Genomic DNA, 14,149 nt, shown 5'->3' on the forward strand with positions numbered 1-14,149 from the left:
ATAGGAAAGTTGAGAACCAATGCTCTACCATTAGCAAAGCAGCTGCTTCAGTTTTCTAATCCTAGGCTCTCCCTAGAGTAGAGATAGCAATGACCTTCCCATCTGTCCAAGGGCTCTTTCTCAGCCTTAGGTAGGATTCTTTGTGATTCAAAGACAATTCACAGCAGTGCTGAGTCTGGAATAGACTAATGCAAAGGTCTACCCTGTACAAAAACAGAGCAGCCTTAGCTGCTGTTGAACTCCAGGATAGGTCACTGGACATGGTATAAATGAAGCCAAGCTGGAGTCATTGACAGCTAGTCTCAAATAAGTGACTCAAATAAGGACAGTGACTATTTACTTGTGTCTTGGAAGTTACACCCATCATGAACTTAGCAATGTAGGGGTTAAGAAAGGATTTATCTCCTCTTCCTGAGTAACTTTAAATGAGCACTCTCACTTGATTCTTCTTGTTTATCTAATAGTGAAAAGAGGCAATGGGTAGGTAGAAAGGCTGAGGGTAGGGCTCCCCTGAGGTAGCAGTATAGTTGGCTTCCTCTGAGTCTGCCTTTTCACTCTGCTCTCCAGGACCAGTAAGTAGGACAGAGATAGGTTATTTGGTATTCTTGTAGACAGAGATGATGGTGGACTCCATAGAAATGGGGATTGGGTTTGGATCATTGTGCAGTTTCACATGCTTCTAGACATTCCCTGTTCTTTCCAAATGGAAAAATGGTAGACATGAAGATTCTTTTAGGGCTAAGATAACTATAAAACTAAAATAGTTTTCATACTTATTGGTAATATATTCTAGACTCTTTATAGGTGATAAGCTGGTAAAGACTGGCTTATTGGATGGGTCTAAGATTAAAGAATAATGACTTACTGAATTCAAAGTGTGAATCACCACAATGGATGCATAGTACAGTTGAATTGTTTGTCTTCTGGATGTGAACTTATTTGAAAACAGAATCTTTATGAATGTAATCAGGTTAAGATGAGGTTCTAGTGGATTAGGTACCCTTATATCTGATGACTGGTACCTGCATAGGAAGGCACATGAACATACCATACAAAGGAAAATCAGCTGGGTGAATATAAGAATATGCTTACCGCCAAGAAACATCCATACTGTGGCCACTATAAGACACTAAAAAAGTCAAGCAAGATTATTCCTAGAGTTTTCTGAGGAACCAAATTTCTGTGTTGTGGCTTCTAAAAGTACTAGAGCAACTTCTGTTGCTTTGAGGCATCAGATGTGTGGTCATCTAGCCCTAGGATGCTAAAACATAAGAGAAAAGACTTCCTGTTCTGAAGGGACTCAAACAACCACAGCCAACTGCATCCTATATCAACTCCTCCTATATCAGAGGAGGTCTTTGCTGGGAATTTAAGCACAAAAATTTTCTGAGTTTCATTTGTACACAGTGTCATCATGAACAAGAATGAAGAAAAGCAGGGAGGATAATAGACATTCTTGGTAGGTCCTGTTGGGAGATCCTACCCCAGATGAAATTTCCTGGAGCAAGTTGAAGTTCTGCCACATATGAGTTCTTAGGCATTGTTCTATTGATGTGAAGAGACACTATGAACAAGATAATTCTTTTAAGAAAACATTTAATTTGGGGTTTGATTACAGTTTCTAGTCTTAATTTTCACCATGGCACAGAACATGACAGTAGGAAGGTATGGTGCTATAGATGTAACTAAGACCAATATCCTAATCTGAAGGGAAAGAAAGAAAGGAAGAAAAAGAGAGGGAATGGATGAAAGATAGAGAGATGGGGGAGGACAGAGAAGCAGAGAGAGAGTTAGAGAGACAGAGATAGAGACAAAAAGACAGAGAAAGAGACAATGGGCCTGGCTTGGGACTTTAAAACCTCAAAGCCTATACCCTAGTAACACAACTCCTTCATCAAATCTACATCTACTCCAACAAGGCCACAGGTCCCAATCCTTCTCAAGTAGTGCCACACCCTGATGACTAAGTATTCAAATATATGACCCTATGAGGGCCATTCTTATTCATACCACTGCATTTCAGTACCTGGTCCCCCTAGGCTTAAACCCAAATCATAATGCAAAAGTACATTCAGTCCAACTTTAGAAGTCCCCCATAGTCCATCATAGTCTCTATTTAAAAGTCCAAAGTCTCTTCTGAGACTCAAGCAAGGGCTTAACTGTAACCCCACATAAAACCAAATTTTAAAAAGCAGATAATGTTCTTCCAACATACAAAGAGGGGGAAAGAAGCACAGTGAAGAATACTGAGCCAAAGCAAGTCCAAAACAAAGCAGTGAAACTCTGAACTCTGAATCATCATATCAAATGTCAAAATGCTCTTCAGATCTCCAACTCCTTTCAGTTTTGTTGACTGTAACACATTTCTTTCTCTGAGCTAGTTCTTTACGCAGTCTTCAGTTTTCACTGGCTAATATCCCACAACTCTGTCATCTCCAACGTCTTAGGGTCTCCAGCAAAATCCAGGCTTCATCTTCACAGCTTCATAAAACAACCTCTCTGAGTCTCCATACTGGGTCACCCCAGACACACATCTAAGCTTGGCAGCTTTCTTAAGCCATGGGTGGGGGGTAAATTCCACAAATAGTTTCTGGTATCCTTGACTCTAAAGCCAGAACTGCATGCCCAAAGCTACCACATTCTGCTGCTTGATGTTCCCTTTGTTTATCCTTTGACAAAGAAAAACTACACATGTGCTTGCTCGTAGGTCATAGCCAGACTAAGTACCAGGGGTATCAAGTAGAATTCATGAGTTAGGAACTCAGTTCAATTCCACATAATTAAATTAGCCAATCTCATCACAGATGGTAGACACTAACACCATTAGAGACAAGATTTTCCAGGATGCTGCAGGGAGAAGAGTGAGGAAGCATGATGAGTCCAGCTTCAAGGTCACCACATTCCTCTAGACCTGGATACATGATTCAGCTTTGCCTGGTATAAATACACAGTAAGCTCCTCTTAAAAAACAAGTGCCCAAAGCAGAAATGCCTTGTGCTCTTATCAAGACAGAAGTGTCCAGAGACTTGTAAGAGAATGGCTGTCTCCAGACACAGTGCATGGACTGGAAGCAGCAGACTGTGTTTCCTCCTGGCTCTAACCCCTGTTAACTGTCTATTTTAGTCAAAGCATTTCATCTGTCAGGCCTCAGTTTCTTCATTTGAAGCCAAGGACAATTACACTGCTATTGAAGAGTCTCAGAACTTGTGGGTAGGAAGAACATGTCATTTAAGCTGGCACTGGGGATCCAAAGTCATTTTCTAAGAGCTGCTGTATCAGCTGAGAACCATCAACTGGAGCCATCAGGATGAAGGACGTGTACATTCTGAGTGTAACTGCGGTGGTGACCAAAACCATGGTTACCTCTCTCACTGCACTTCTGTTATGAAAACCAAACTATATCTAGGTGCATATTTCTTGTGTCTTTGGAAGATGTCTTGTGTCCCCAAGGCAACATTTTAGCCTAGAGACAGGTATGGCTTTGGCAGTGACAGTGATTACTTTGCAAGTATCAGTGTTTCTTGCTACATTCACTATCGACTGCAAGCTTCTCGTTTACTTCTTACTTTGTGATCTCTCCTTTCTGGGTCTATTTTCTGGTTGAAGGCATTAAAGAAGTTAGAGTTTCAAGGGCTCCAGAGACCACAGTGGAATGAGCCCCAAAGTCAATCCCCATGATGAGCCCCATAGATCAACCATCTATGCTGAATAGTTTGATGTCAACTTGACACAAACTAAAGTCATTTGGAGGAAGGGATCTCCACTGAGAAAAATATCTCCATAACGCTATGTGCATGCCTGTAGGGCATTTTCTTAATGGGTGATTGATGGGGGAGGGCCCAGCTTATTGTGGGTAGTACCATCCTTGGAACCTGAGTTCTCCAAGAAACAAGGCTGAGCAAGCCATGAGGGTTAAGCCAGTAAGCAGCACCCTTCCATGGCCTCTTCATTAATTCCAATCTCCAGGTTCCTGCTCTCTTTAAGCTCCTGTCCTAACTTCCTTCAACAATAACAGTAATGTGGAATTGTAAGCCCAATAAACCTTTTCCTCTCCAGCTTGCTTTTGTAATAATAACTCTAACTAAGGCAACATCCTAGGACCCTTGCTCCAAACACCACTGTGAAGACAGCAGTCTTCTCAGTACATGACAACCTGGACAATGACAGCTTACTATACACAGGACTGTGGTACTTGTTATTAGCTGTTAAACACAGTTATTACATTGAAAGAAGTGAGGGTCTATTTGATTCTATAGCTCTCTGAATCACACAGGTGGCTGCATGGACCCTGGGAGAGGTAGGCATAAAAATTGCAAAGCAACAAGTCACAATTTTGTATCAGAGTCTTTTAGGAGCTCTCTAGTCCACAGAGAATGAGGGGGTGGGGGGGCAGAGCTGTGTTTAAACAAGGCTGTGGGTAGGAGCACATCCTGAAGGAGATCTAGCAGCAGAGGAACCTAGGGTATCTATAATGTCCCAAAGGAGACACCTTGCCTTAGCCTCTGGTTGAGCAAAGCTCAGAACAGCAGAATCCACCTTAGACAAGAACAAGATCCTAGCATTTAGCATCCCAGACCCCCGGCACCAGAACTAAACCTGGGTATGCTGGGCTCCACAGAGAAACCAACTGGGCTGGTAAATTGTTTTGAGGATTGACTGCCAAATTCCATTGCAGAAGAGAAATATAAGGTCTAGTCCCCGCCCTTATGTAACTTGTAGACTCGTAGAGTGCTGAAAAATGGAAGTGCCCATATTTAAGGGCATTGTCTCCTGGAAGGTGAGCTCAGGCAAGAGTGTAGCTCAAAGCAGCTTAGCAGAGGGGAATTGTGCTTGATTTGAACTTAAAACATCTTGGTCCTATTTCCTCAATGCTACTTACTAGATGCGGTAGGCAAACCACTTAACCTTCCCAAGCAACCCTTACTCTTCTTGTCTCAGAAATGGCTTTTTAAAGAGTTTTATTGCTGTGAAGAAACACCATGGCCACAAGAGTTGTTATAAAGGACAATATTTTATAGGAGCTGGCTTACAGTTCAGAGGTTTAGTCCATTATTGTCATTGTGGGAAACATGACAGTGTGCAGGCAGACATGATGCTAGAAAAGGATTTGAGAGTTTTACATCTTGATCCACAGGCAGTAGAAAGAGACAGTGAGCCATACTGGGTGTAACTTGAGCTGTGAGACCTCAAAGCCTGCCCCTACAGTGGCATACTTCCTCCAACAAGGCTACCTCCTAATAGTGCCATTCTCTATGGGCCAAGCATTCGAACACATGAGTCTAGGAGGGTCATTCCTATTCAAACCACCACAGGGTAATTCAACAAACATTATTATGTAACTTCTCTCTGCACCAGACTTACAATGGAAAGGATCCAGGCATGATTTTTTTTTTTTTTTTTATTACTGGTTTTGCTGTTTTGAGACAGGGGTTTCACTATGTGGCCTTAGCTGGCCTAAAATTTGCTAGGTAAAACTAGGCTGACCTCAAATTTGCGGTCACTCTTCCTGTCTTTACCTCTTGACTACTGAGATTATAATCCTGCACCACCATATTCATTGTTATGAGTCTGTGAGCATTGGATGAACATAGAACACTGTAGGCCCAGATTCTAAAGGTAAATCCCCAGAGAGGCACGCTTGAGGAAGTACTGAGGTGATTCCAGCACAGGACAGCTGTGGATTGGGGATGACACCTTCCAGACTGCAAGAGTAACCTGAGCAGAAGTTGAGGAGACCGGTAATCTTAGCTTTTTCCAGAGACAGAGAGTTGAAGGAGGAGCTATGAGAAATGCAACAGGTACTAAGGGTAGACCAAAATTATGAAAAGCATGAAAAGATGGCCTTCATCCCTCTAATGTTATGGCTATGTGGTGTTATTTTTATTCAAGGCAAGAAAAAAAAGAAAGAAAAAGAAAAGAATGCATGCTGCTCACCCAAACATCAGGACATTCTGTCCCTCTGTGATTGTGCTTCATGAAAATGCTTTCCAGCAAAAAATGAGAAAGAATGATTAAGGGGGAAAAAAATAACGAAAGCCACATTCATTTCAGCTTCTCTGAAAGCACAGCAGGAGGAAGTGGCTATGTTTGCCAAACTCCAGAAAAAGACACAATTGACAGGAGGTGGGGGAGGGGCGGGCGAGGCAGCAGAGGGCATGTGGAGGAGGGGTACCTCTTGTTTTATTCTCCCCTGAAGATGCAGTAAATAATGAAGAGGAGTGGTGCACGGAGGAGAAATTACTCAACAGGGCCCTTTCAGGGAGGAAAGTGGAACTAAACCCGGGCTCCATCATTTGTTCTGACATCCAACTCCCTGTTTACATGGGTGCTCTCTGGAGCTGATGCTCCCCTCTGCTGTCATAAGTAGTCCTTGACTGGAGCCGATCATTTCAAAGTAATGCCCTGAAGTTCTTCGGTTGTTGTGATTAACACAATGTAACATTGGCTTCACTGGCAACTGTGGAGGAAGATAGCCCCCAGGCCTCCCTGATTTTTGGAGCCAGAAAAAAGTCCCAGTTAGTCCACTAGGTGGCACGATCACTGGGGTTCTCTGCATCTTTTCTGGTCCATGGTGTCCACCAAAGAATGGATTCAGAAAATATGGTACATTTACACAATGGAATACTATTCAGCTATTAAAAACAAGGACAGCATCAATTTCCCAGGCAAATAAATGGAACGTGAAAATATCATCCTGAGGTAACCAAGACCCAAAAGACATGCATGATATGTACTTACTGATAAATGGATATTAACCAAAAAATTTGAAATACCCATAACACACCCTACAGAAGTGAAGATGCTTGAATTCCACACAGAAGGGAGAATGGAATAGACATGGAAGGCAGAGGAAGGGAGAGACCTGGGTGGAAGAGTAGAGAGTGAGGAGACTGGGGGGGGGGGCAGGTGGGAGGGGGGGACAGAATCAGGTGTGTCTCCACCTGACAGGAGAGAGTCCCTGTGAGCCAGGAGAATGAATGGAAATATGCAGCTTCCAGGGATAGGGGTTGGGGGAGTTGTCTAGGAAGTCCCAGAGACCTGGGATGAGGGAAGCTTCCAGGAGTCAGTGTAAGTGACTTTAGCCGAAATTCCCAACAGTGGGGAGATGGAACCTGAAGAGACCACCCCCAGTAGCCAGTCAGGACCCCCAACTGAGGCATGAGGACACCAACCCATCTCCAAAACTTTTAACCCAAAACTGGCCCTGTCTAAAAGAAATGCAGGGACACAGATGGAACAGAGACTGGAGGAATGGCTGACCAGTGAATGGCCCTACTTGAGACTCATCCCATTAGCAGGCACCAATCCCTCACACTATTAATGATACTATGTTGTTCTTACAGACAGGAGCCTAGCCCTAGCAGCCCTCTGGGAGGTTCCACTCAGCAGCTGACTGAGACAAACGCAGACACCCACAGACAAACATTGGAAGGAGGTCAGGAACCCCTATGAAAGTTAAGGGAAGGATTGAAGTCCCTGAAGGCAATAGAAACCCCACAGGAAGACCAAGTGTCAACTAACCTGGGAGTTCCCAGAGACTTAAGCCACCAAAGAGTATCTACAAGCTGGTCCGAGGCCCCTGGCACATATGTAGCAGAGGACTTCCATGGCCTCAGTGAGAGAGAATGTGTCTAATTCTGTAGAGACCTGATAACCCAGAGTGAGGGGATTGGGGGTGTGCTGCCCTCTCAGAGGCAAAGGGGAGGGGGCATGGGGGAGGAACTCTATGAGGGGGGACCAAGTCCCTTCAAACATGGAGCAGCATTGTCAGCAGAATGGATGTAAGGGGCTGCAGCCTCCTATGACTCAAGAAGATTCATAACGGTGGTGCCTGGTGCAGGAGCGTTTATCAAAGGGAGGAGGCAAGAGAAATCATATGACTAAAGAGGATTCCGATTCAAGACCCTATTTTTCAGCTCTGCCTCTTACACTGTTCTCCATATCTTAGGCACCAAGCTTTCTTAGACAACAAAGTAATACCTTCTGAGTGTTCCTTCTCTGTCCCCCATGGCAAGAGTGAGGTCATGATCAAGTAGGAGCACAGAGCTACAGTCCTGAATCTTTGGGACAGAGTCAGGAAGAAAAAGACTTGTGCAAAGTCACATATCCAATGACAAAGTCAAAAATGACATCCTAGCTTCCTAGTTCCCCAGTCTAGAGTCATCACACTTTTTGTTTGTTTGTATGTTTCAGTTCAGTCTTTGCCTTCCAATCTGTGTTGATTTTGGAGTCAATAAACAGAGAGGAGAATGGGGAAAGCTGGAAGTGAAGGATGGAAATAGAGTTGCCTTTCCTGATCTTTCTTTCTACCTCTCTAGCACTCAGAATACCCTACCAGAGACCATTTCACAGAAGGAATAGTGCTGAGCTTTATATTTAACTGGCAAAGAGGGTAGGCTTCAGACCCAACTTTTCTAAGTATTCACAAAACTGAAAATGTGGCAACAAGCTAACATAGTGATTAACTATTTTATGCTGTCCGTTGATGATGTGCTTAATTCTCTCTTGCCAAGAACTTGTGCCACTTCTTGACTTTTTCTCAACCCATAGTAATTCACACCCTGCCCTAAATTTACAGCCTGAAGCCAGACTCTGTGCTTTGCACCTGGGTGTCAGGGTACTGATTTATTTAATCAGGGTATTTATTTATTTTCTCATGGGGTGAGGGACTTTACTCTTTGCCAGCCTCCTCTGGCCAGTTCCCCACCCCACCCCACCCCCTTCAGGCCCTGCTCAGCCACACCTGTCTGGTTTGAGGCCTCCCAGACTCCTCCCCTTCTGTAGCTCTGCACTGCCTCACAGCAGACAGGAAACAGGTTCTGGGAGCAGAGTGGAGCCATTCCAACAAGGTCCTGCTGTCACTCAACTCACACCCAAGAGGAGGGAGTCTTGCCCCAGGGAGGGCCTAGCACTGGGTGAGATACCTCAGATATCAGCCAGAAAGGAGGAGCTGGGAGCTGAGAGAGGGAGAGTTCAACGGTCTGTCTCCAAATGCTTGCAGTGAGAGGCAGAGAAAATTCTCCCATCATTACTGTCTTTCTTTCTCCCCTAATTAGGAGGAGTGAGAGTTCAGTTCTTCTGGGGCTTGTAGGGCAAGGATGTAATCAAGGTGAAGTCAGGCATGGCGTTTTGCTCACTGGCCTCCCTGTGGATTCCCACAAAGACAGGCTAGCACATTCAATCTAAGGGGTGCGGGTGCCCACATTGCACCCAATTATCCCATTATTTTGAAAGGCCATGAATGTGGTCTTGTGTGGTGCAAAGGTGTCATAAGCTACTAGAGATCTGCATGTGTTTGCAACTTCTCTGCCAACGACAGAGACTCTCTATTATACACTCACACCTTGTAAGATATGGGTGATTTGGCCTTATGATTGTTTATAATAATCACAAAAACAATTATAGCATGCTCTCCATTGTGAGAAGATAACATTCTGTACCCTCAGTAGAAAAGCAGCTCTGAAGCTTTGTTGGATGAATCTGTGAGAGCCCTCCTATGGCAGGACTCTGGATCTCTGCTAGCTGAAGGTTAAGAGGGCATGAGGCCCAGGATCTCCCACTTCCTCAACCTGGAATAACTCTCATATCTGCATCACAACTTTTTACCTAACCATGGGCAAAGTAGAAAAGATGGAGATATCAGACACCTGGTTCAACATATAGCCATCCTATGCTACCTAGTGACCATAGGACATCTCTTTTCTTCCTTTCTTTCTTTCGTCCTCTCTTTCTTTCTTTCTTTCTTTCTTTCTTTCTTTCTTTCTTTCTTTCTTTCTTTCTTTCGACAAGGTCTCATCTTGTCTGGCCAGGTTGGCCTCAAACTCACTATGTAATTGAGGATAACCTTGAACTTCTAGTCTTCCTATTTCCACTCCTGAAGTTCTAGGATTATGGATATATACCACTATGCTGGCTTATGCAGTACTGGGGCTTGGATGCAGGGCTTCATGTGTGCTAGTGAGACATTCTTAACAATTAAGCTGTGCTGGAGAGATGGATCAGCAGTTAAGAGCACTGACTGCTCTTCCAGAGGTCCTGAGTTCAAATCCCAGCAACTGCATGGTGGCTCACAACCATCTGTAATGAGATTGGATGCCCTCTTCTGGTGTGGCTGAAGACAGTTACAATGTACTTACATATAATAAATAAATAAATCTTTTAAAAAATTTTTAGCTGTACCTTTTGGCTGCCTGCTATCTGTTCTGCATTTGTAAGGTGGGGTGGAAAGACTCAGCTCTGAGATTAAAGTTCTAAGACTCTAAGCAATAGAATGGTACCGGGTGGACTATGCACTGTTGACCCTTAGCACCGTGTTGTACTATGACAATGACCACTAAAAGAATGGTATCCCTTGTAAATGAAGAAGCCGGGACAAAATGAGCACTTCCTGTAGGATCTAAGTTTCCTGTCTCAGAGGGCTCTGCTTTTTTGGCTCTGTCCTGCCTATCTTTCCTGGGCCCCAGAGGTTCCTGCCCATGAGAGCCCTGGAGCAAAGTTCCCACTAATACTGCGAACAGCTGCCATCTAACTTTGGCTAAGCACTAAAGGACAGTGACCCCACAATACAAGGGACCTCCCACTTGGTGAAGGAGCTGAACAGGGAAGAACCCCCAAAGATGCAATTCACTGTCAGTCTGGAGGGTTATGCCTCTGCCTCCTATATAATCAAAATAGGTTTGCCTAGTAATAGACAAACATTGTACTGGCTGGCCACTATGGCTATTCCAGCACAGAAAGACTTCTTGATTCCATCAGGAAAGGTGACTAAGGGGAATGTCTTTGCTTGGTTGCATTTCACCAGGAAGAATAAAAGATAAGAAGGAAACTAGAGTGCTAGGGTTGGAATAAGGAAGCCAGTACAGGCAAGCATATGCCAAGGGACATTTTGGTGAGCCAAGCTGTTTTCTACAGAAAACCAAGGAAGATAACAAAGTACATTGTAGCAGATGGGAAGCAGACACCACCATGCATTCATGTAACACTTCCCAGTATGAGAAGTCCATTCACAGTCAGCATCTTAGTTGTTTCTTCTGAATCCTTGCAGGACACAAGAAGGAAATATTTCTACTTTATAAATGACAAAATGAAACAGAAGCACCAAGAGATCTATCCTGGAAATATCTGACTGAATGAATAGAGTTTCCTTAGAGGGAATCTTTTCAGAAAGGGGAAAAAATTCAAAGCAGAGCACAGGATCCTTCTCAGATGCTCTTCCAGGCATAGATGAGGAGCCTAAGTCTTGGCCAAAAAAACAAGTCAGTCCATCCTTCACTCTGTAACCTCTGACCTGGCAGGCAGTCCCAGGGTCCTGTTGGTGGTTCTGAGTGCCACTGCCCAGGTGTTCAGAAGATACTCTACTTTCAGAAATGCTCTTAGATGAATGGAGGAAATGGGAGAGGTAGGTTAGGAAAGAGGATGAAATATACAGGGACATGAGCTCTGCCCATGGAAGGTTTAGGGAAAAGGAGAGAAAAAGCCCACTGTGTTTGATGTGAAGCCTTAACAAGCTTACTACTGTTTAAAGGGCACAGGAAAGTGAAATTTGCAAGGGGAGGAGTGGAGGAGGGGACAGGGTGAAGTCTTTATGAATGGTGCTGAGAATCTAAAGCAGGTGCCCAGCTCCTGTGCTGCCTCTGGCCCTGGGCCCCAATGCCCAGGCAGAGGCCTTCCACTTGAGTGGCCCAGCAGCCTCTCATTTCCATTCACAGGACTTGGCCTCTCAGATGGACGCCTTTGTTGCCAACAGTATGTGTGTGGAGGAGGAGGGGGTGGAGGCTACTATTTCTGCTATGGCTGCCTGACAACGTCTGCAGGGTGAAAGTGAGGTAGAGCTTCAGGGCATGAAAGGCCTACCTACAGGGGTACCATATTACTGCTGGCTTGTAATCTGAACAAGAGAAAAAATGACACTCATCTCAGGGCAGAGATTGGTCAAGTGAGAAGTGCCATGACAGAGTCAGTTCAGGGATCCAGAAGCATGCCTGAAAACAACTGGGTGCGCTGCCCAAACATGGCCATCAACACCAGCAAGCAAGAGCCCACTCACCTCCTCCAAGGTTCACACACAGCTCTCAATCCCAGCCCCTATCTCACTCCAGGCCCCTTGATATATGCATACACACGCTCCAGGCAGCAATTCCATGCTAAACATTGACACTTGCCACCCCTGTCTTGCAGAAGAACAGACTTAATGTAGAAAGCCTGCCAAAGTGTGGCTGGCTTCCAGTACCAAAAATACCTCGTCCTATGATCCAAGGGGCTACTGAACTGGCATCTGTGTGTGGGGTTGAGGCTGCTGTTATGACAGAGAGAACTCCCATAGGGATGGGCTAGCTGCCCATTTGGGACCATCCTCTCCCAGCATACAGGCTTGCTTGCTGGACTCTTCCTGGAAGATAACCTCCTGTTCTCTCTTACTTTTCTCATCATCTTATCTATGTCAGTCATGTGGTGACAGGGAAAGAAAAGGCCTGGGGACAGGAACAGCAATGTAGCTACTCATGACTGTGCCAGGGTAAGGCTTAGAGATCACTGTGTGGCACCGTAGGTAAGAATTCCTTGGAACATGCAACAATTTCCAAAGATTAGAAAAACCTTTATTTGATGGGTATTTATTAAATACCTGTCACTTGCCTAAAACTGTGTTGGACTGTAGATGTCACTCGTGAGCCCCACCACCACCCCAGCTTAGCAAGTACCCCAAGGGCTAAGATTTGACATCAAGTGGGCAGGATGAGAAGGAAATACCAGGGGGCCAGATAGATAAAGAGAACTTGAGTCTCCAGAAAGGCAGCAAAGCATGGGGGTGTGGAGTCTGTTGGCTATTTATACAGAAAAATGCCACTCAGCCACTTAAGAATGGAAGCCTCCCATTTGTGGCAGTCCATGTACTCAGAGCACTTTATGTCAACTGAGTGAAGTCAGACACAGAAAAACTTATGCAAAGGCCTCACAGAAGTAGAAAGTCCTAAAGTGGCTGCCAGAACCTAGAGGATGATGGAGGAGTTGGCTAGCCAAGTCACAGTTATAGCTGGATAGGAGAGTCTATAGCATGGTATGGCTACTACAGTTAACAATTTATTATGTGTTGCAAAATAAATAATAACTGTTTGAGGTGACAATATGTTAATTATGCTAATCTGATCAGGACATGTTACATATAGTGAAATGTCACATTACACCCTATAAATATGTACAATTATTATGCATCAACTAAAACTGTAAATGTTCTAAAGAGATAATTATGTACTATATACAGTTCTACTGAAGGAAGAAATATACTAAAGTTGCTCTTAATACTTTGTGGTCAAATGAAAGATGGTCTAGATAGGTTAGCTAGGCACCTTTAAAGGCTTGAGGCTATGAACATTACTGTCACCTGTAAAACTCAGGAGCCAAAAGTGATGATCTTAAATCTTTTTTTAATTGAATTTTACATACATTATATTCTGATCACAGTTTTCCCTTCTGCAATTCCCATCAAATTCTTTGCAACTCCCTACCCACCCAACTTCTTTATTTCTCTCCCTCTGTTTAGAAAACAAAAAAGGGCAAAAAGAAAAAAATTAAAACAAAACAAAAAAATAAGACACACAACAAACAAAACCCATTAAGAAACCAGAAGCCATGTTATACAAGCAAAAGACCAGTAAGACAAACAAAAAACTTTAAAACAACAACAACAACAACAACAACAAACAAACAAACCAAAAAAACCAAAAAACCAAAAACAAAGCAAAATGAGACATGTCTACAAAAATACTACTGAGGTCCTTTTGTATTGGCCATCTATTGCTGGACATGGGAACTACCCTTAAATATGGTTAATATACCCAATGAGGCTTCACTGGAGAAAACAAATTTTTCCTTTGCAGTAGTAATAATATTTTTAATAAATCCCGGTGTGGGATTACTACCCGCCTCAATGGTTTATGTTCCCGAATGAAAAACACAAACACAGTCATTATATTTTAATATGCCTTAAGCAGCACAATAGCTGGCCATCTGCCTAGCCTCCATGTTGCTAAATCTACCTCCCACTGATATTCTGAGTTACTACTTACTAATTTCTATGTTCTATCTTGGCTCTAGACCCAATTGAGCAACCTTCTGGGCTGCATTCTCTTGGTCTCTTTACATGGCAGCTCTG

Source organism: Mus pahari, chromosome 5 (assembly GCF_900095145.1).
Source record: "Mus pahari chromosome 5, PAHARI_EIJ_v1.1, whole genome shotgun sequence".
NCBI lineage: Eukaryota > Metazoa > Chordata > Mammalia > Rodentia > Muridae > Mus > Mus pahari.